Raw genomic sequence first — 20,604 nt, forward strand, 5'->3', positions numbered from 1 at the left:
TGCTCTACGTAGTCATATATATACTTATTTATTTGCTTCTCACAATTAGTGTTGGACCTTTTGATCACTGCAAGTGGTCTGAGGTATGAGAGCACCCACCCTGCAGCTTCTGCCTTCCAGCATAACCCAGGGGAGGGTGATGAACAGGTAGAGGACAAACATGGCACTACCAGGCACCAAATTTCTGAAAGCTGCTACATGAGCCTCTATTGATCCCAGAAATAATCCACCACACCAAAGAAGCACAGTGTGGATGGTTGGAGACCAGTGACAGAAGATTGACAGGGGGTATGGATTAAACTATTCAGAGGTGGCAAATATGTGTTTACTCACAGACAAAACAATGTTGTTATTTTTGTCATCTGAAAGTCATTCAAATGAGACACCACTAATTCATAGAATCATAGAATGGTTTGAGTTGGAAGAGGCCTTCAAGATCATCTAATTCCAACTCCCCTGCAAATTATTCTCTTAGAAATAGCTGTAAACTCCTAAATCTAAAGACATAAATCTAAAGTCTTAACAACACAAGCAGAAAAAAAATCAAACTCATATTCTGGGTTTCTGAGGGTTCAAAAGACATTTAATAAAAAAGGAGATAATCCTTACTGAAAAGATGCATAATAATTAATTTACTTCTTTTTTGGATCATGCACAAGCAATTTTTTTAAATTTTATTTCAGTTTTTAAATGAATAACAAATAGCTCTGCACACAATACCTTTAAAGAAAAGTACAAAACTGAATCCACTCTCAAACTCCATTTGGTTGATTCAGTCATGTAATGCAGTTTCTCTTTAATTGAATGATTTATATAACTGTGAAGCCCTCTGTGAATTTTACAATTGAATATATCATTGATGATTTTCTGCAATGAGGCTTGAAGCAGAGAATTAAAAAGTTATTAGTATTTTCATTAGGAAAGTTCAAGAGCTCAGATATTGAAGACCAAATCCCAGAATCCCTAGCAGGCTTGTACTGAATTTTTTCCGCAATTGTTCAGAATTTGCTCTTGGTTATGAGTTATTTAAATGAAACCCTTCCACAGACAAAAAAATTCAATGCCAGAAGAGACCTTTGCAATCATTCGACTTGATCTGCTTTGTAATGCAGATCACAGTCATCCCCTTCATCTTCTCACTGCTCTTTCCAGTTAGGCTGTTTGGTGTGTCCTAAACTCCTGTCCTCTTCAATAACTTCCCTGTCCTAATGCTCAGCACATCCCAAAATCTACAGCAATGCCCTGATTTACTGTGTCATCTCAGATGAGGTGTTTTCTGCCTCCACGCTATTTTATCCTTTGGGATACTGTTTTACACTTCTCAACCTTGCTTTGCACCTTTATTTTCCCCAGTCAGACAAACCTGCTTGTCAGACAAGGACTATGCAGGTGCAGTGAACTAACAAATAATGTCCATTTTTAACCACTAATAATATTTAATAAGTAATCATTAATTGCATGAAGACCTGCTGAGGCTTTTTCCCTAGGAGAAGCTGGTACTGATTTCTCTCAGGTAATGACACAAAGAGAATCAGAGAATCACAGAACGGTCTGGGTTGAAACAGACCTTAAAGATCATCAAGTTCCAACCCCCTACCATGGAACCTTCCACTTGACCAGGGTGCTCTGAGACCCATCCAATCTGGCCTTGAAGAGTTCCAGAGGTGGGACAGCCACAGATTCTGTGAGCAACCTGTGCCAGGGCCTCCCCACCCTCACAGGAAAGAGTAAAGGCTGCTCCACAGATTATTTACTGTCTTCCAGCAAAATCCTTGAATACACAGCAAAAAAAAAGAAAAGGAATGTAACTCTTCATTCTTACAGAGAAATTTGCCTGAATGGTCAGTTTAGAGAGTGTGTGGCTGCACAACAGAGAAGTGAAGTTTTTTTCCGGCTATTTTTCTGCTAAGACTGTGCCTGTGTCAGGGTGGTGGGTGGAGTGAACCATTCGTTCATTGTGATGCACAGACACAGTCAGGCTCTAATGACTTTCTGTCTAACAGTCACCCTTCTTCACAAGGGAAGTAGAGATGACAAAATCTAATCAAATTCTCATTTAATAATCATAAAAGGTATCCACTCTTGACTGGAGCAGACAGACTTACCATCCATAAAGTGTGCATACATAGGTTATTTTGTCCTCAGGATATAAATCCTCTGTGAACGAAATCAGGTTGGATACACTTAGAACTGGAGTTCAAAGAGAGGCTTTATCATAGAATCAAACTTAGAATCATGAAACGGTTTGGATTGGAAAGGATTTTAAGGATCAAGTCGCAACCCCCTTGCCATGGCCAGGGACATCTTCTTGCTCAGATTGGCAACCAACGACATGACAGCAGCACCACATCGTCACACACAAGGTTAATGATGGTCTAACATTGCTTCAGCAAGGGTGCAACTCTTGGATTTCCCATCCCAGAGATCTACTACTGCTGTTAATGGTCTTTGCTGCTGAGGAACAGTTGGATATTTTTTCACTTCTTCAACCACAGTCATGTAACTCCATCAGAGAAACCAAGATCTTCCAGACAAAAATTTTATCAAAACTCCTTTTTTGGTTTAGCTGTTTTTTTTGTTTTTTTTTTTTGCACTTGTTTCCACCACCAACCCAAAACTCCACATTTTGCTGAATCATTTCCAATTAAAGAAAAAGAACTTTCTAATGATATCCCCTCAGACCTCAGAGTCTAAGAAGGTCCAGGCTAAAACACAGAGAACAGTAATCTAAATTTTAAAAACTATAATAACTCTAACCAAAAAATAGACATGAATAAATAAGCAGCAATTTTGCTTTTCTTTGCCTATTGAGACATTTGTGCTGCTTGTTTTATTGACTTGCAATACATGGAGAAGCCTTCAAAACCATGAAAATAAAGGTTCAGCTCCTCTGGTCTTCAATGATTCTTCCATTTTGCCTTTCAGGTTATGGTCTTTATACAGCTTTTTGTTGTTTAATCTTGAGGGACCCACAAATGCCTGACAGAATGGATTCTACCCCCATCCCTTTCCAAACAATGACGGTTTATTGGAATGGCCAGAGCCAAAAGAGTCCAGTATCAGGAAAGAATGTGTTTTCACTTCATCATTCATGCCATTGAAAGACAACTACAGAATAAATAAGTCCAGAATTAGTTAGGATGTGACAAATATAAAAACATCACCACACTCTCTCCACTTTAACACTTTCTTTCCAGTGGGGAACAGAAGCCTGTGCTGTTAAACAGATGGTAGGAGACCAGCTCTGCTTTGGAAAGTGTGATGGGAAATGTAGTCTGGCAGGATATTTTAGGCACAATATAGAATAAGAACATGAGATCTCAGTGCAGCACAACAGCTGTAGCTCCACTTCAAATGGAAATCTTTCAAATTCATCTCCCTCTCCTCTTCTTTAGCCCCATCGTTTTTCCCTCCTTTATCTTCAGAATTATTGATCCCTCCAATGTTTATCACAGCTGTTGAAAACCATTGTGCAAGATTTTAGAGCTTAAAAATCATTTAAAGAAAATCTCAAATCCTAGGATTTCTTTTCAACAAAGAGAATAAATCAGTCTACAAAGTATCCTCAAAAGCTGAAGGAACCAAGTTCTCCCTGGATAGAAATCAGACATCTGTTGGTGACACCAATAGACCTTCACTGATTTTTATCCACTAGAAATGCAAACATTTCTGTAATTTGCTCTCAGTAAATCTTTCCAGGTAGGTAATTAAAGCAACACATCCCTCATTTGCTTACAGAACTTGGTTTACAATCTGTTCATTATTGGTAAGAATTGCTTTTTATATTTTTCTTCTCATTTTTCTCCTTGCACAAAAATATCTCCATTTTTTCAACTTAGCACAAGGTCTGTCTTGTCCTGATCCCACAACTATTTTTGACCTCAGCAGGCCATTATTAGGAGTCTGTTTGGAAACCCTGAAGCAAGGACCAACATGGGTGATTTTGGAATTTCTTCCAATTCTTGTGCTCTGAATATTCAAAAGGTCCTCAAAGGCACAGAAGTTACCCACTTTCCTAGGAAGACCTGGGTGTACTTTGCCAAGATGTATTTTTGAATTTCAGGGGGTTTATGTAGGTCTAGTGACCACTTTCCTATAGAAAGCAGGAAGAAAATTGCAGAAGAAACACTGTCCACACACTCCACAAAACAGCTTAAACTCTCCCCAGAATTTCAAAGGAAGATGTGCCCCAGACACCAGTTCACTGCAGAGCTCTGATACACTCAAGTATGTGTCACTGCATGGATAATTATAAGGAGAACATTGGCAACTATTTATTTCTTTTTATCTTGTATTATGTTTGAATTCCATTAGGATGCAACTGCCTGTCCTGAAAATAACAAATAATGTCATTAGAGAGGCACTGAGATTTAATCCCTCTCCCTCAGAGAGAAATCAAGCTATTGTCACAGCAGAGGTGGTTTCTTCTGCATTCCCAGGTGATTAATATTCATTGGAAGAGGCACCGGAGATGACTCCCTATGAGGCATGCCAATTAAGGCTGTGAAGAATGAAATAAATAAAAAATGTGTTCCAAATGGAGCACTGGGTATACTGTCATTATGTTTATAGACTTGACACCCAGGTATCTGTGTCACAGCCCCAGTGTAGCTTGAAAGGCTGAAAACCTGCCTGCATAGGACAATGTTTCTTATTCCGTTGATATAATGACACCAGTTTACTTGCGTAACTGCCTGACCAGCTTTATTTTCAGTTTTATTTATGCCATTTAGGAAGTAAACCAGAAAAAGTAATACTATTCTTAATTAAGATATGAGTATCTGAGTGGGAAGGAGCATGAATGAGATTTTTCTGCCTACTAATCACTCCTTACATCAAACAAGTATAATTATACAGACATTTTTTTGGATTACTTCAGTCCACCTTCCCAACATGCCTAATTTAAGTCAAAATGCAGATCTTTGTTGAATTCCGTCCAGTTCTCAATGCACTTTTACCACTGCCAGCAGTTGCAAGTGGTATTGGTGCTGTCAAAGCGTGGATGTAACTTTGTTCTGCCAACTCTGATGGGACAAGCTTAGGATAGAAAGACCTGAAGGTGAAAAAGACATCCAAGGATGACAAGATTTTAAAGAAACTGAGCGAAACACACCCAAACTCATCCATCAGAACCTCAGAACAAGACAAAAAGAAAAGAATAGCTGCTAATATGCTCCTTATAAATACCTGTGCAGTGACATAGAAGGTACTTTAATGGCTTCATAACCCTTCACTCAAGGTAGGCAAATCTGGTGAAAAATAGGATGTCCCTTCATATATTGTAATAGCTCATGTAGGATTGATTCTTGGAAGTTCTCAGAACTTTGATGGACAAGTGACTTCTAATCTGGAGACTGGCAAGACTCAGCAGGAGACTGGACAGTGAAAATTAGAATTCAAGAGGCTTAGCTAAACCAAGGTAACTTTGGCCTGAGACAATACCAGGCCTGTGGAGGGATTGCTCTTCTGTTCTTACAAACAGGCTGGTGCAGCCAGCTGAAATAGCAGATTAAGCTGATTAAGCACATTTTAAAGAATTTGTGTTGATAGGGATAAAACTGTTCAGAAAAAAAATTCACTACTGTGAACAAAACCATGGATATAGAGAAAAAGTGTCCATGGACCTGATCTTACTCCCCAGAAGTCAGTAGAAAAATTCCAGTGGCATGAAAGATACAGGACTGAGAATTTCCTTACTACTGAGATATTCAGAGATTGCCCTCTCCACATCAATTACAGATATGGTTTTTATATGAAAAACATTTTTCTTCTTTCAGTGGAGAAAGGAATAAAAAAAAATATTCTTAGTACTGTAGGAATATCCTCTTGCAACACATTTCTGTATTTACTGCCCTTTACATATTGAATTATCATGATTTCTGTGGACAATTGCAAATGGGTATCTAAACTCCAGAGGATTTTTTTATTTATTTATACACTGCTTATTAAAATATCTCCCACCCACAGAACAAGGTAGGATCTTGAGTTTTCTGGAAAGAAAAGGTCACAAGTATAGATGATCTAGAGAAAATGTTTTAATTTACAAGTTCTACTCAGTTTTCTTCAATCCCAGTCTTTGTGTCTTAATTTAACAGGTAACACAGCCTTGCTCGTGGTGAAGTCACCCAAAGCACACACAGTACAACCGAGAGCTTGTTATCTGTTGCTAAGGGGAAAAAAGCGGTTACCTACACCTGTTAAAAATGAGATAAATGTGAGAAGTGTAACAGAACTGATACCCAAAATGAGAACAGCTTTGACTGCCTACTTTGCAACCTAAATAATGGAGAGAAAGGGAATAGCAGATGCCCCTTATCTCTATATAGATGGTGAAGGAAATAAAGCCACATGATATAGTTTTAATTGGGTCTTCTCAGACTGTTTTCCAATCAATAATTTTGGAGGGAGGAGAGGAAATCATCTCCTTAATGCTTTCATCAGCATTAATCACGGCTCATTTGTTCCTGCAGAGGCCAAAGACAAAAGAACTGGAAAGAAATTAGAGGCTCCAGCAGATTTTGGGTTCAAGGAACAAATACTCTGGGATTCTCCTTGCTCCACTGAACCTTTCTCCAAATATTCCAGGAGCAGCAGAAAGTAAGAAAGCAGAAAAAGTACATCACTACCATAGTGTATTCAATGGCATCTCACCAGCACTGGGAAACACTATTTCCCAAATGGAAAACATCTGAATTCCTGAAATTCTCATAGATATCTTAGGTTGCAAACACCCAGCAGGTTTTCCCTCTATAAACCACACTACTTTGATTCATTGTTTCTGGAGAAACCACATGCTCTAAGCTTTTAGGTTTCACTCAGTAATCACTTTTCAATACAAGAGATACGGATGAGTGCAGGGTGCTCAGGTTCAGCACTTTCCCTCTCTTTTTCTGTCCCCACACTGCTAGTTGTTGAGGTCACAGCATTGCATCACATGCACTGGTGTGTCTCCACGCCAACTGGTTTGCAAAACCAGAGGAACTGTTTAAATACAAAACACAGAGATGGTTGGCAGAAGCAACATGTTCCCTAAAGACAGACAAAAATGAAATGTCATTCAGAAACTAAGAGAAAACTGAAGTAAAATGAGATAATTCTCTTGTTATCTAACATTCATCAAAGTGGTCAGTATACTTAATTTCTGGTATGAGAACTCCTTTATTATATCATCTGCTATTCTGTATTGGAAAGTACATAACAATTTAGGAAGGTAGTTCTGTTCACTTCAGAAGCAGAAAACATGCACAGACTTGCATTATATTTAATCAGCATCTTCATTCTGCCATTTATGGATAGGGAGAACTCTTTCCCCTATAGAAGGTCTGCCTAAATATCTCTGCCCATCTGAAAGAGCTTGTCTGCACTCAGAATCCGTAGCCATCTAAAACAGCTCAACATCTAAATGACCTTCTGCAGGAACCTTGTTGTCTCTACTGATTTTCAAAGAAGCAAACATGCATCCTCTGCAGATACCTCAGTTAAGTGATTCATTTCTCCCTCTCCACATGCTCATCAGTCCAGGCAGAACAGGGCTGAATATCCAAACTCCAAGTCCAGAAGAAAATTTCTCCTTGAACATGAAGCTTTTGTTACCTGGAGAACATCTAAAAGTTCCTCATATTTACAATAAAAAATGCATCTTCAGGCTCTTCATACCATTAGCCAATTAACTAATTTCTATCAATACACTCTAATGAGCAGGATACTGTAGGAACGGAACAGCTGGATAGTAAAACAAGATTCAGTCTTTGAAAGCATCAGGGAAAAATAAAGGGTTCTGATAGCAGATAAACTCCTTCCTGAAGCATGGAAAAAGTCATCTTTAGTTTATGAGGCCATGTCTCTTCTTTGAGCTTCTGATGAGGATGTTCTTTCTTTTTCATCTTTGTTTTATATGGTCTTTCACAAGGCAAATTAGTGTTAATGTTCTATTATCTGTTCATCACTGAACATGTTTGGTTCAGGGTGTTGTTTTTTTTCCTTCTTGCTCCTCTACTTTTAAGAACAATGTCCTGAGAGTCCTCTGGGAAATTATATAATCACTTTGAAGTTCTGTTTCTTAAATCACTTTTTTGTGTGTGCATTTTGTTTCCTTTTTGCAATCTGTTTGGTGGAGGTTTTGATTTCTACCTGTCCGTGCTAAGTCCTCGTGTCCTCTGTTGTATCTGTTGCCCAGACACAAGAAGACAGATCAAGTGGCCTCTTTATTCTTTCCAGTCCTCCCATTTTGTGTCTGTTAGCCCGTGATACTTGTGAGGGATCATTTGCCAAAATAGCTCACATAGAAATAGCATTTATTTTAAAAAACAGGTGTTTGCCCCTTTGGTGAAAGGAAATTAGCTCACTAAATGCGACATTAAATTACATAAATCAGTAGGTAGGTTTAGAGTATAATACATCTTCTGCTCTTCCAACTGTATGGGAAAACAAATGGTGGGACAAAAGAAATCCTCCTTGTGAGCTATGGAAAGTTTCCTGGGATTTATGAGTCTTTGTCCATCATTAAAGGGGCTCTACCTGGTGTTGAATTCATATATCTGCCTATCCAGAGCCAAAAGAGGGATGTGCAAGTGCACAAATGAATAGCACTCCATGAATCTTTAATGTGTATTGGTTTTGTCTCCTCAATGTATTTATGGTTGCTTCACTTGCAGCATTTTTCATGGAGTTTTATAGGTAATTATTTTTAGGGGTCCTTCCATCTTTCAGTGCCTGTACAATCTTGCTCCCTCGTTTCGCCCCATCAGCTCTTGCAGAAGCAAACCCTAAGGCAGTTTAAACCCCATTTGGTAGAGATGTAAATGTTTCAAAGTTACAATAATCCTCTAAGTTTTGTTGGATTTTACAGCTGGCCAAAAGGGTGTATTAATTAGTAACACACTCTCTTTTGGGACCTGATTTATCTGACTTTTTTTATACATCTACTGAGATATTTAAAATCTATCAGATGTGTCTGACCCTGGAGTTCTGATTTCTTGCCAGCTAGTACAAAATGAGTCTAGACACTTAGATCGCAGAAGATAGCTAAAATTAAGTGACTTTGAGTTTGAGCTCTTTCCAGGGTAAAAGCCAATAGGAAAAGGTAGCACAGGTAATTTGGGCTTCATGAGGCTTATGCCTGATCTCTCTGGGCTTTGCTGTTTCCTGTTCCAGAAACTACTGGTACTTCATGGTGAGACAAACCATCCCAAATATCCACTGACTATATTGACTAGATCTCCATTAACTGGTGGGAACTGAGATAGCCACATTTATGTGACAATCCTAGACTGAATCATGGCACTGGGACTCCAATTAGTTGCTTAAAAAGAAGCTTTTCAGTGACATTTCAGACATTCCAATGTATGTGAAATACCTTCAGTTGCTGTGCCAGTCTGATGTGATAAAGAATATGCAACAAACCAAGTCCTGCTCAAACAGCAGCTGGAGGGAATTCCAGAAAATATTAAAAGGTACCAAAGTCTCATGTTTAGATAAACGACTCTGTGAAGAGCAGAAGGAAATCACTCATGACCATATACCTTTGCATGCTTTCCTTTAGCTTTTAGGTTCTCTTTCTTCCCTAATACTTGTCAACTCACACCAAAATCTGGTGGTAAGGCACTGGCACAAGTTGCCCAGAGAAGTTGCAGATGCCCCATCCCAGGAATTGTCCAAGGCCAGGTTGGATGAGGCTTGGAGCAACCCAGTCTAGTGGAAAGTGTCGCTGCCCATGGAACTAGACGGTCTTTAAGGTCTCTTTCAACCCAAACCATTCTATGCTTCTATGGATCTATGATTCAATGATTCTATGTTCTCCCTTACTGTTTCTTCATTCTTCTGTTCAGCCTCAAGAGTGCATCTCTTGAGCAGAAAAGGAGTGCTACTCGTCTTCCTTTGCTCCACCTATTGCAAAATCTAACTATGATTTTGTGAAGGAGCTTCAGAAAAGTAAGTACATGTCTCCTCATCCCATCGGCCTAATTCAAAATGAAACATTCAAATGCTTCAATCTTATCCACCACTAAAAGTCCTTAATTCAGTTTTATATGTCCAGTCAGGAAATTAAAAAAACCCTCCATTTGGCTCTGTTGAACCATCATACAGTGGTAATGAATGTCCAGGAGCAGACGCATATGGAATCTGTTCACATGAAACACTCATAGGATTTTTCTGGATATAGATTTAAAATAAATAAATAAATTAAAAATCAAAGTGCCTTTTTGAGCAGAAATAAAAGGCAAGATTAATTAAATACATGGAAAAAAATAAACTGTTTATTCTGTGACAGATGACAGAAACAAATAACAGCTTTTGAAGTTACCACAAGCATGGTAATGGGAGCGACAGACCCATTGAAATCTTGTGGGAAGGGCATTCCCTTGATAGTCAGACCTGCACATGTCAAACTTCATTTCTGCTATAGAACAAAGCTTTTTAAAGCACTATCATGGCAGAATAACCACCAAATCTGCAGGGTAAGTGTCAAGAAGTTTCCACTGAGACCAGTTAGGAAAAATCAGTGAAATGGGAGCAAGGGACTGGGATTGCTTTATCAACATTATCACCAGGGAGCTCAGCTGTCTGAGACACCAGCTGATGTAGTCCACCGATGTCTACTGCAACTACATATTAGAAGATGGACTTCAATGATCCTTGTGGGTCTGTTACAATTCAGTATTCTCTGTTTCTATGCTCTGCAGGTCAGTGAGGAATTGTGCTCATGGGCTGAGTCCTTCTACTTGTGTTTTCAGGCAGAGCAAAGGTGACTCTTGACAGAAAATACAAAACTTTTTAAGAATTGACAAAAGGACATCTTTGCCGCCTTCTGAGGAATTCAGCCCTCCTTCATCAGCCTACAGAGAAGCTGAAAGGTCTTATTCAGACACTAAAGGCTAGAACAGTTCCCCAACATCAGCCTCCCAAATTTCGTTTGCTTTTAGCTTTCAAATGTGTTGTTTCCCATCCGTCCAAACACAGATTTTGCCCTAGTGGACTGTGTGTTTCTAAGCTTGGGGCTGGAACACCCAAGTTTGCCATATCTGAAGCTGAATGTGAATATGATGCAAAGACTCCATCTGGTACCTGTTGCAACTGTACAAATATCCACAGTTCAGCCCGTGCTTGTATCTTGCAGTTGGCTTTTCTCTGGCTCCCGGTGCCAGTGCAAGGTCTGCATTCTGATTTGCAAATGACTTGATGATGCATATCCCAGAGACACATGAGAAATTCTGCAAAGAATTCAAGTAGCAGCTGTGATCCTCTGGGGCAAAATGAGTCACTGAGCACAGGGCTGAACATAAAGCATCCTTAGTTAACAGAATCAGCTTTGGGGCAATCTTTGAAAGGAAATTAAGCCATTCGGCACTCCCTGAGAGTGCATTTGGCACTCTCTACCAAGGACCCTTAAAATTTTATCTTCAAAAATTACTCCCTTTCACAAACAAGGTGCAGGTGATGAGAGTTTTATGTCCTTTCCTAGTATTTCCTGACCAAGTGGGTATGTGAGCTTTGCCAAACTGAGTCACAAGCCTGGAAGTTGTCAGTGGAGTCCCCCAGACAGTTTTGTACTTCAGTTTGCTTAAGTAAAAGGACAATCAGCACCTCAGGCTGTTCTGCTTCATGTACAGAAATACTGTTCACTCTCCAAGTCATCCTCTCCTTCAGGTTCATCTTTGCATGGCCACCACTCTCTGCTTAAAGAAGATTGCAGTGGGTCTTGAAAAAGGAGCCAATTTTATTCATGATGAAGTTGTTATTCTCAAGAAAAGCTCAACTTACATCCAGTGTGGTACCTGCTGGTTATGCCAACAAGGTTCTGAGAAAATGAACACCACAAACCGTATTTGAGCATCTCCTGTGGTAATGGTAATTTCTAGAATCATAGAATCATTAAGGTTGGAAAGAGACTCAAGAGCATTGAGTTTAACCTTTACCATGTCTCTTGCCAGCTGCCCCCTTATGATGAGGCCAACCATTTTTGTGGCAAAACACAAAAGTGCCATCTGCTCCCTGCACAGAGCCTGAGGACAAAGCAGCACAATTTGATTAAGCAGGAGATGGCTGATCCTACAGCAAAACAACTGCAGAGCTTTGATGACATTGACAGGTTTCAAGGGAATATGCACTAGAACAACAGACTGGGGTTTTTGCCAGTTATACTAAGAAATCATCCACTTTGACTGTGAAACCAAAAATTAATACTTGGCCCCATCCAAAGCCCAGCCTCGAGGACACAGGTGCCAAAAATTATCCACACAAGTTTCTATAACCTCATTAGGGCTTGACTCCCAACTGACATTCATTATCTTCATCTAGGTCATTTTAAACACTAGCTGTTCAAAGAATTTTGGGGAGGAAATAAAGAGTTCATGGACATTCTCTCCCCACCTCTCTAATGTTGATGGAAAGGTAGCACGGCCTAACAGCTAAAGGACCAGTCCACTACTGAGCAGTTCTGTGTTTGGCTCTAGCTTATGTTGACCAACAAAGTTGGTGACCTCCCCTTTGCTGCTCTTCCCACTCCAGATCTTGCCTACTTTGTACAAACTAAGTCTTCTGGACATGAAGGGCTCTTCTTGCTTAATCATATGCATCCGGCTTAATACAGCAGTCTAAAAGAGACATGACTACTTTATACAGTGATCCCTGTCTAGCCATTGGGCCTCACCAGATGTAATTAATCTCATTTTTTCTAGATGTATTAGGGTAAAAATTCCACCCAAAAAAAAAAAGGCAGAATGGGCTAAATATCAAGTCTAGCTGGACTATTCAGGAATCCTGCTGACCCAAATTAAAATCAGAAATAGTACTTGATAAAAACAGACTCTGGGCTATCAGTGTGGGAAGAGGATTTCCAAACCTCATAGATTTAGGTGGTTAAAAGCTCCTGTTTGGGTGGTTTAAGCTGTTTCATGATCCAAGTCCCCCATTCTTTCTCCCCACAAAACCTTCTCCTCTTGACATACACGCCTCAAACGCAGGCCCATGGCAAAAAATGAGGTTTACTTTCCTTTTCTGCCAGCTCAAGGTATTTTCACAGGGGAGGGGAGGATGCACCCATCCATTAAAGGAGTTGTCTATCTGCACATCAGGCTGACAGTCACTTTGTTATATTGATAGATTCTAGCACAGGCTGGGAGTAGACTTACTTACTGATACGATTCATTACACTTCAACATGTGATGCTCTCTCATTGCTGTCTAGAAACATTGACTAAGTAGAAGTCCAGCATACTGATTTATTGGGGCTGGGAACTTGAGTCCAATGAAGAATCCAATGCAGGGAACTTTTTTGCCAATACACAGTAACTTTGTTTACTCAATAGAGGATGTATCCATCTTTCAGTTGGCATTGATTGCTCTTACATTTTTTTTCTACATGTCCAGGCTGTAAAGAGAAAAAAAGAATCCCACCACGGAAAGTGATTTGTTTTGGCAGAGTAAAAAATGTTAAACCTCCATGCAGATAAACCAAATAGAGCGAGGGAAAAAACCAACTGCCCTCTTCTGTAGCATAAAGATTTTAATTCGAAGCACAGCTCACACAGCTGATTATTTTCTGGCTTGCAATAAAAATATTCATTAAGACACAAGCAAAATGCCATGATTTTCCTGCCCTGAAAGGCCTTGAGTATTGTAATGGGGAGAGGTGGGTAATGGAAGCAACAGTCATGTTTGGCACACAGGTTTCCAAGATATCCATGGAAGAGGGTATAAGAAATCCATGGAAGACTTCATCATTCATACTGACACACATGAACACCTACCAGTCAGCTGTGGTAGGATGGACGAGTCAGGCATGAGGAACACCTAGTCTGGCTTTGGGCAGAGGGATTGCGCTCTCACATGACAAACAAGTAGGTCACTGGGAACTGCCAAAATGTTTTTTCTATGTGTTGACCATAGAATGGTTTGGGTTGGAAGGGACCTTAAAAACCATCTAGTTCCAAACACTTGCCAAGGGCAGGGACACCTTTCACAGCTTGCTCAGGGCCCCATCCAACCTGATTTTGAATACTTCCAGGGATGGGGAGTCCACAATCTCTCTGGGCACCTGCTCTAGTGCCTCACTGATGTTTATTTCAGGTCAGGACTGTCCACATTTCATGTCTTAAAAACCTTGAATGATGCACAAGAAATATTTTATTAGCAAATTCAGCTTTTCCTCTGCCGTATGCACACATGAAAGATGGGGATCTTTGGAAAGTAAACTGAAGACTGTCAGAAAACTTGAAACTTCAATAAAAAGTAGGCAAATGTCCTGTGATAACCTCCCACAGAGTTCTTTCCATTTTTTACTGAACTCTCCTGAATGACTGTAGCACTCTACATCTGAAGAGCCTGAAGTGTTGGAGAGACAGTAAACAATAAACCCAACAATGCAGGAGGCTGGATCAGGAGATGGGTGTTACCTGTTGAAGAACTGTTTGAGGCAGCACTTTCAGTGATATTGGTAACTTGAGTGGGGTTTTCTTTTTCCAAAGAAATAAAGCAAATTGTTGCTGCCCAGATTTCCTGGAAACTGAGTCATTTGTTTGCTTGCATCTATTAATGGAAGGTTAGATATGAAAGTTGAAGAATCATTCAAGTACCAAGTGACTAGACAAAGATGAATAGGGAATAAAACTTGGCTTTTTAATCATTATTTTCAGCCAGAATATAATATAAGTTTACCATTATATCTAGAGGTTTTTGACATTTTATGTAATTTTTCTAAAAGAAAACCTAGAAAATAGAAAATGTTCTCAGGACAAACTTTGTTGGCATGGTCCTGAGGGTCCTGGTGGGCAACAAGCTGCACGTGAGTCAGCAGTGCAGCACTGCAGCAATGAAGGCAAACTAGATCCATGGCTGCACCCACAGGAGCGTTACTAGCTGAGATGGAGAGGTCTTGGGTCTTCCTTACCTCATCTGGGTATGTAGTGACAGGAGGAATGTCTTTAAGCTGAAAGAAGACAGGTTTAGATTGGATATTAGGAAGAAATTCTTTACTATGAGAGTGGTGAGGCCCTGACACAGAAGGAAAGAAGAAGAAGAGAAGCTGTGACTGCCCCATACCTGGAAGTGTTGAAGGCCAGGTTGGATGAGACTTGAAGAAACCCGGTGTAGTGGGTGGCATCCCTGCCCATGGAAGAGGGATGGAACTAGATGTTCTTTCCTTCCAACCCAAACCACTACATGCTTCTGTGACTCTCCACCTGAGTATGATTTTTGTTGCTTGCATAAGAACGGTCCAGAGTGTGCTGTTTCTTTGGTGAAAGAGCTTGAAGACATCTTTTGACACTAATTTTTCAGAGTAGCTCTGACCTTTACTCAGAATTACACACCCTGAGCTGGGCTGATATAACTCAAGTCATTCACAGAGAATTTTCTTGTGCTTCTCTGCAACCGATGCAGCTTGAAAAGTCTAAGTCTCATTTGTTTGCTAGTTCAAAAAACACCAAAAGGACAACTTTCTCTATCTGGTTCCTTGGGGAAGTTGGCCATGAGCAGAGACAAAGAGGACAACAAGGGAGATTTGCAGCCTTGCCTGCACGTTCTTGCAATGCTCCTGGGGGTTTTTCAGCCCTCCAGCCTTTACAATAACCAAGGGAAAAGTAGATAGGCCTAATGTGGAGTTTGCAATTGAAGGGACATAGAAGTCTGTGATGTAGAAATTTATAGCGACAAATCATTTATATTGTGGGGTATGGTGTCATGCTAAGCAGGCTGCACGTCTGCTCAGTTAAACTGGCTCATAGTTGCATCCCACTACAAAACACTGAGAATCCAAGGGTTTAACTTTCTCTCCTCCACTTGTTCTCAAGACCAGGTTGGGAATATGGAGGGGACACCTCCAGAAGTGGACAATCACTATAAGAGACTAAATCTACAAGCTGACATTCTGCTGTCTTTATTCACATGGAGCAGCAAAGTTCTGTTGTCAGCCTTGGTGGCAGACAGAAGCAGGAGGAATAAAGCTGGATGTGCAGGCAACTGCCCAACAGGGGAAATTTCAGTGCATAATGTGTCAAAAAAAAACTATCAGAATCTAAGAGAGTTCATGTGGTTCCTGGTAAACCAGATTAAAACAGCATCATAATTCTGGATAAAGGATTCTCCACCTCCACATTTCACTCTACATATATTTTGCTAATTTTTCTCTCTGCAAGTGAAAAACCCTCTCCAGGAACAAAGCAAAAAGAATCTCTTGGCATTCAACAAACCTTTAGAAACAGTAAATATATGCTGCAAATTGCACTTTCCATGCACCACACCCCTCCCACACAGACAGCAATGAACGCTCAGTGCCCCAGGAGTGCAGGGAGGCAATTCCTCGTAAATGTTAAGTGCTGCCTGTTGCTGCTTCCAAATGTCATTTCAAACAGTTGTGATTGAGCACAAGTTCTGTTGTGTCCCTCCCCCACCAGCTTTCCTACATCATGACATGCCGTCCTGAATTCATATCCATGTGTAAACCTGCTGCATTCCTGACAGTTCTGTGAGGATGCCAAAGGGAGAGTTCATGTGCCTGGAAAAATGCAGGGCAATTTCACCTGATTTTGTTATGTAGGAGTCAGACTCCCTAAGGCTGTTTTCTAAAACACAGATGATGAACTGCGCCTAGAAGCCCATTTCCCCTCACTCTCACTGTGTGCACAGACAGTATAAGCAACCTGCTCAGGGTTAGACATGAGCACTGTAAAAACATATCTTGAAAAAATGAAACCATATTTAAAATTCTAAATCTTTGGGGTTTTTTTTCACAACGTTGTATCATTAATAGCATATTGACAATACTACCGTTTAATAAAAAAAAAATTAGATTAGAAGGTATCTGTGCTTCTAGGCAGACATTTTGAGGAATGGAAACGTGAAAGGCAACAACTAGGAGGTTGATCTTCCTAACAAAGCATGGAACAGCTCAGTAACATCAAATCAACGCCAGAAGTGACACAGCCCTGCTTGGACTTCAGCAGGAAGCCTTTGACTCTCTGCAAACACATCCCAGTCTGTGCTCTGAGCACTAATACAGTAAGAAATGTCGATTTTATGTAAATGTAATATAGTTCAGATTAGCTTATTCAGTACATTCAGACTGATAAAAGTGTGTCCTTAATAAATGCAACAGAATTTTTTTGGTTATTTTTATTCTGAGAACTCCAGATGAAAGACACCACATAAGCAGCAAAACTACTTTAGAATAATATACAGAAGAATCCCTATTATGGGGGAGGGGAAACAAAACAAAACTAAAAAACCCACAAGAAAAAAACCTCTCTTTGTTGCTTTTTAAGAAACTAAAAGGAAGGTTCTAATCAAGTATGGATACTCCTGGATAATTTAAGTCTCTAGAAATTTATAGTGAATGATGATTTACTTTTTGTTTTACTGTGCTTCCTAGAAAGTACAGCAGCTGAGTACTTTCAAACAGCTGCTTCATTGAGCTCAAAAGATTTCTGCATATTAGAATCATAGAATATCCTGAGTTGGAAGGGATTCATAAGGATTATCAAGACCAACTCCTGGCCCTGCACAAGACAGCCCCAAAAATCCCACCAGGTGCCTGAGAACATTGTCCAAATGCTTCTTAAACTCTGTCAGGCTTGGTGCTGTGACCACTGCCCTGGGAGCCTGTTCCAGTGCCCAACCACCCTCTGGGTGAAAAACCTTTTCCCAATATCCAACCAAAACCTCCTCTGACACAACTTCAGGCCATTCCCTCAGGTCCTATCACTGGTTCCCTCAGAGAAGAGATCAGAGCCTGCCCCTCCTCTGTCCCTCCTGAGGAAGTTGTAACTGCCATGAGGTCTCCCCTCAGTCTCCTCTTCTCCAGCTGAACACACCAAGTGCCCTCAGCCGCTCCTCACACAGCTTCCCCTCCAGGCCCTTCACCATCTTCATTGTCCTCCTTTAGACACTTTCTAATAGTTTAATATCTTCCTTATAATGTGGTGCTCAAAACTGCCCCAGTGTTGCAGGTGAGGCCTCCCCAGTGCAGAGCAGAGCCGGACAATCCCCTCACCTAGGTGGTGATGCTTTGTCTGATTGATGCCCCCCAGGACACACTTGGCCCTCCTGGCTGCCAGGGTACTGCTGACTCAAGTGAAGTATGAGCAAGATTTTGAAATTTGGATGGAACTTCCTTATTTAAGCAGAATCACAGAATGATTGGAGTTGAAAGGAACCTTCAAGATCTACTAGTTTCAACTCCCCTGCCATGGGCAGGGGCACCTTCCACTAGACCAGGTTGCTCAGGGCCCCATTCAACCTGGCTTTGAACACCTGGGGCATCGACATCTTCTCTGAGCAACCTGTTCCAATGTCTCACCACCTTCACAGTAAAGATTTTCTTCTAATATCAAGCCTAAACCCGCCATTCTGGGCAGACCTGTGACCCATTGTTCCATGCAGTCTGGAACTTGTCTCACAAATCACGTACAGCATAGAAAGGAGTTTCTTGTCATTCAGTGAGGTGTTTATTACCAAATGGTGCCTTAACAACATTTTTGATTGCATTTAAAAATCCACAGAACTGTATTCACTGCATTCCTGGTCTATAAGACTGCCGATCTTTTTATGAGAAATTAATCATAAAGTTAAAATTAAAAAGTAAGAATGGAACAACACATTAAAATAGATTTAAAGGAGTTTAATTTGCCAGTCCTTTAAACATTTTTGATTGACATAGTTCCACTACAGCCCATTGAACTATGGTGATTTTTAAGAGCTGAGGGTGTAGGCAGCATCTAAAAGAGGAAAGAAAGGCCATGGAATTCTACCTGTGTGTAAATCCTGCAGAAACAATGGAACCAGAAGGACTATTTAGAACGGGTGAGAAGGGCCATAGCAGGGTGTGATCACTACAACAAGAGGGGCTGGAATGTGAATTGGATTTAGCTGTCAATGTACAACTCAGTATAGCACTGTAAGCCAGCATGCATAGGATTCCATAGCATGGTACTGGCGGGAAAGTCTGCTGGAACCATTGCATTAATATTCCAGTAGGATGTAAACTTCCAAGCTGTCTAAATAGGTACAAGAATGTTGGAGGAAGATACAATGAATTTGCTCTTTGATCAGTATTATTTATTACAACCTGCACCACAAGCTCTTCTCTGAGAAGTGATCCTGGCCTTGACAGTTCCTCAAGAACTCTCCTCCACATCCCAAAGATTGGTTTAAATAAAAGAGAAAACTTTAAAATAACAGTAACTCTCGAATGAGGCTCATACACAGTGAAGGCAAAAAGCAATCTTAAACACCAAACCAAATTGTACCAAGAAATCCCAAACTCCCGTTGTGAAATGAAGTCCTCTTTTTTCACTTTAACTGCAGATCTCAGCAGGCACTGTGATATAACACCCCGTGAGATGCTTGATAATAAACTCAGATAGTCCTATTTTCATTGCTTTACCCATTACATAGATTATCAAAATTGGAAAGAAGGAGAACAATTTTCAGCATAGAATAGTTCATTATGGATTTGTCCCATCCTGGGTAGGTTCCTTATGGGGTGAGGTTATGTTGTTATCGAAGTAGGTGATTGTCATTTTGACCAGTGCTTGCTGCTCTCAAAAAGCTAATTCTAGTCAGGAGTGGTGTGAATTTGCATTTTAATGCCTTGTGGGTTCCTGCAAGATTCTGGTCAGAGAGCGTGAAGTTGTGTTTAGTAAAAAGCTCATTAAAGATTAATCCAGCAAAGACCAGCCATAAACATTTACCACTATTACACCATAAAAGTTAACGGGATCAGTAAACAGGAGGCTGGAACAAGCCAGGTTCCACGAGTCACAGGGCAGGGGAACAAACCCCAGGCTGGAGTAGCAGCTTGCATGTGGCATTTGGAGAGTGGGAACCGATCCCAGTGGGAAAGGTTGAAGTGGATTCTCTCTCTTGATTTGCTTAGGAAAATGATTGTTTACCCCATCTGTTGTTAGGGAACGTTCCCCACAGAGAGAGGATCTAGTGCTGGCCCTTGGGAGGAATACAAGACAGAGGCAGGTCAGAGAACAGCTTTGCTAGGAATTTGTGATGGTTGATGCTTTTCTCCAAGCAGCCACACCTGAAGAGGGAAAAATAATCCATCAGCTACATTCAAAGAGCAGTTTGGAAAAGGCACTTAACAAATATAAACTAGAAAACTGCCCAAATAATGATATTTGATGACAGTGAATTTCTCAGTGAACAGCTTCCTTTGTTGAATTTCAGTTGAAATTGTTGCAGTACCATTCATAAATAGCATTTGTCTTTCCTTTCTGTTGCCATCGCTATTGATAATTCTTTACATACTATTTATTATGTGCTAACATTACATACACAATGGGACAAAAACTCATATTTTCCCTTAGAAAACCAGCCTGAAGTGCAGACAATGTCATTATACATATTCATACCTACAAGCTGAATGCCAGTGTTTTTATAATGCTTTATTAATCCAAAAAGAACTTTATAATCTCTTAATGCAACCGTTATATTCTATTCAAATGTCCCATAAAAAAAATCAAAGCTGGGAACGGTAAATAATTATCTAATCCATCAAGACTCTGAATATAATGAGTATTGACTGTTGTTTTATTTTGGGATGTTTCAAAGCAATTTCCAACTCTTTCTCCTCCTACCCCATGACAACAAGTATAGAGTT

This window comes from Lepidothrix coronata, unplaced genomic scaffold, assembly GCF_001604755.1.
Source record: "Lepidothrix coronata isolate B3197 unplaced genomic scaffold, Lepidothrix_coronata-1.0 Scaffold148, whole genome shotgun sequence".
Taxonomy (NCBI): Eukaryota; Metazoa; Chordata; class Aves; order Passeriformes; family Pipridae; genus Lepidothrix; species Lepidothrix coronata.